This window comes from Tigriopus californicus, chromosome 9 (assembly GCF_007210705.1).
Source record: "Tigriopus californicus strain San Diego chromosome 9, Tcal_SD_v2.1, whole genome shotgun sequence".
Lineage (NCBI taxonomy): Eukaryota > Metazoa > Arthropoda > Copepoda > Harpacticoida > Harpacticidae > Tigriopus > Tigriopus californicus.
The window spans coordinates 12,087,330-12,090,903 of NC_081448.1; positions in this window are offsets into that span (position 1 = coordinate 12,087,330).

Genomic DNA, 3,574 nt, shown 5'->3' on the forward strand with positions numbered 1-3,574 from the left:
GGGAGGAAGTTAAATGGGTTAAGGAAGGGGGTGGGTGGGGCGGGATTAGGTTTAGGAATAGGGTCAGCTCTAAAACCAAGAAACTGAGCTATCCTATTTCTCGCCTTTCTTTGCGTTCCTTCTACGTGGATTAAAGTGTTACTAGGGAGCGACTTATCTCCTCCTTTAAAAATTGGAACAACGTGAGCTAACTTTACTGAAGTGGGAAACTTGCCCCGATCCCAGATGCAACGCATCAAGTACGATGAACAAGAGCAAGAACCAGTGAGCATCTCACCAGAAACTGAGATGTCACACCATCAGGACCAGGAGAACTTGAAGGCCTCAAGTCCCTGATGGCCGCTAGAGCATCTTAATCTGTAACTGTAAGATCAACAAATTGCTCAATTTGACTAACGTCATCAATCTGAACTGACTCATCTTTAGAACAATGAGCTGGTGCTCCTAAATTCTGTGGAGTTGAAAACACACTATAGAACTGATCTCCAAGCATGTTAGCCAATACCTTAAGTTTCGAAAATTGGAGCTTCTTTTGAGTTATATATCATTAAACACTCATAATGTAAGATTTATTTGCGTATTTAACGTTGTTATGCAGCTGATGGAGAAAATTCGGATATGTCGCCAATCCAAATAAATTGTCAATTTGGCTAGGCACAGAGAGCGACGATATAACAGGATGGTTAAATCATTAATTTGACGCCATGCGTCAAATAAGTTTTTACTTAAGGCGATATCACTAACGTGGGCAAGAATCAGTCACCTTTTTGAGCCAGAGTCTGGCTAATTTTTCAAAACGAAGAAAATTCCATCATCATTAAATTTGACATTCAGGTTCATTTTTTTTCTTCACTGAACATGGACACTCCATGACCTGGAGCACACCCGCTTTAAGGTTCAAGTGCGAATCGTGTTACACTCGTCGATGACGGCAGCTTTAATCACATCGAAACTGCTGTGGTAGGTCGCACACGCCTTGCTCTCCTCAGCGCTTCAGATATCAAAGCGTAGAGGAAGCAACTCCTAGAGAGTGCGATGAGAGCTAGCCAGGCGGCCTAGTTTTCAGACCGAATGAATGTCAGCTGACCGGCTGCTAGGGTATAGTTTCTGATTGTAGAGGCTCTGCTTTCCATCAACTAGAGAATGGAGTGGACTGGAAAGCTTGGTCAAAGATTGAACGTCTTCAAGTAAGATTTTGCAGAGCTGAATCCAGTTTAGGTCTGATGAAAAATTCTTAATAACAAAAGCTGATTGTGCTTGGTCTTTAGTGTCCTCAAAAATATCTTTAGCTCTCTTGTAGCACTAATACCATAGAGGAAGTAATTCCTAGACAGTGCGATGAGAGCTAACCAGTCAGACTAGTTTTCAGAGCAAATGCATGTCAGCTGACTGGCTGCTAGGGTATAGTTTCTGATTGTAGAGGCGCTACTTTCCATCAACTAGAGTTGCCCTGTTGACTGGTAACCGAATCAGCTCGAGTAAAAAACCACAACAAACTCGATTTTTACTCTTCCATGATACTTCTATGCTCAAAGTAAATCCAAAGGATTCAGGTTTCTTGAATTTGGGGGCCACTTCTCCAAACTCCATGGGACCCAAACTGATTTTGAAAGTTGTTTTGTGAGGCTCTTGATGTGTGGGCAGGGGCCCCATCATGTGTCCACACCCAATTTGGAAATACTTCGTGAGCCAGGATATGTTTATACACTCCACTGCCAAGAGATCCCTATAACAATTTTGGTGGAAAAACTTTTCCATCTGATCCAATAACTCCTAGCATCATTTGCCCGGCCGGATGTTTGGTCCGCCCAATGAATTTGATTGAAGGGGCAACAATCTCCTAGGCTTTTGGCAATGTTCCGCAGTGACCCAGTGTTCAATGCAGCATCCACAGTGAAAATCTTGTCGTCGGAAAAAAATCAAACTTCATCCCATTGAGGATCTTCATGCACCTCTCCAACCTCTTTAACCTGAAGCTGTCAAACCTTGGACCTCGGTTACTTCCCTTAACTTTATGCCCAAACCGTGACGAATGGTCGTGGAGACTGCCATCTTGTCAACATTGAGATGCCTGGCAAATTTTCGAATGTTGCTCCGGGGGTTATCATGGATTTTGTCGTTAACTTGGTTCACAAAGGCCTCAGTGCGTGTGGATTTTCATCTACCAGCACTGGGACGTTACAGTCGACCGGTCCACCCCAAAAGCTAGGGAGATCTCCATGGGAGTTTTTCAGCAAACGATCTCGCAACTCGTTTTTCGGAACTCCGACATTTTTCGTTATTACTTCGCTAAAAATCATACACAACAGTAAAAAAGGGGTGCAAATGAAGGTAGTTGTCCTCTCAACTTTGGTGAAGGATTTAAATTGGATGCTCAAAACTTGGCACTAAATAAGTGAAGGAGACATTTTGATACATAGGTACTGTACTTTGATAATTTTTTTTTCCGTTCCAATGAGTTCTTTAATTCTTAAATTTTATGTGTTGGCTAATTTGAATATTGAATTGAAGGCGAATTTTATCCACAAATTAAGATATTTAAATAATACAGCTTTACTTTATCCTTACATTAGTATAAAACGTAGAGCTTTACGTTATCTGAGAATCATAATTCTATTTTTTTCACTTCGTTTCTTTGCCCCAGATCTTAAAAATGTCATTGCAACTCATTTTGGCTAAAACTCAAAGCTCTAAACCAACCTATTTTGACGACTACCCATAATCTCTATGCAACCCTTGTACTGCATATATTGAGTTGGAGAAATTTTGGAGACATTTTAGTCCATGACCACCATTAGTCGTGTGTAAAAAATGAAAACAATTTATCCCCACCGAAACATGCATTTGTAAAGGTTGTGATGAAAACCTACATCTTTAGCATCTAACATATTTCTATAACTGTGACCCAAATTGAGGCAAGACCTTACGATTAACAACACAAGTATATTGAAAATTGGGGAAAATGACCCGACCAAAATTTTGTACTAGGTAAAGAAAATCTAAACGAAGGTTGAGGTCAAACCTTACACCTCCATTTACAGACTCTCTTGGGACAACAATGTACTAAGGATGGTCATGCGCCAGTTGTTGGCTTCCACCTACAACCTTGAACCTTGTCTAGAATGTTAAGGTGGGAGCCAAGGGATTTCAGATCAATGAAATGTTGTTCCCCGTATTTCTTAAGCCTGAGATCCCCAAACTTGACTATTTCTTATTAGACGGCCTGTGCTCTTTTTGAATTTTAGCTCCCTCAAGAACGCAGTCCAAGAAGTATTAGTGTAGGATGGCCATTGGAAATTCGTGCAATGAGAGATTTCCTCACCGGCTGAGGGGTTCATCCCCTCAATTGATGCATCTTGTCTTGTTGATTTGATATTCAGGCGCTGTACTACGCGGGTATTCGTGAGTGGGTGCGAGATCCAGTCAGACAATTTATCTGCGATAAAGATGGCGAGCGATATTCTCGCCATTTTCACACGTGGGGGAATTACTGCAGTCCCGGTTTGGCAGGAGCAGTACCGACTTGAAAGTTCCATTTCGGATCAGAACACTTGCTCGCCTTTTAGGTCCCCCG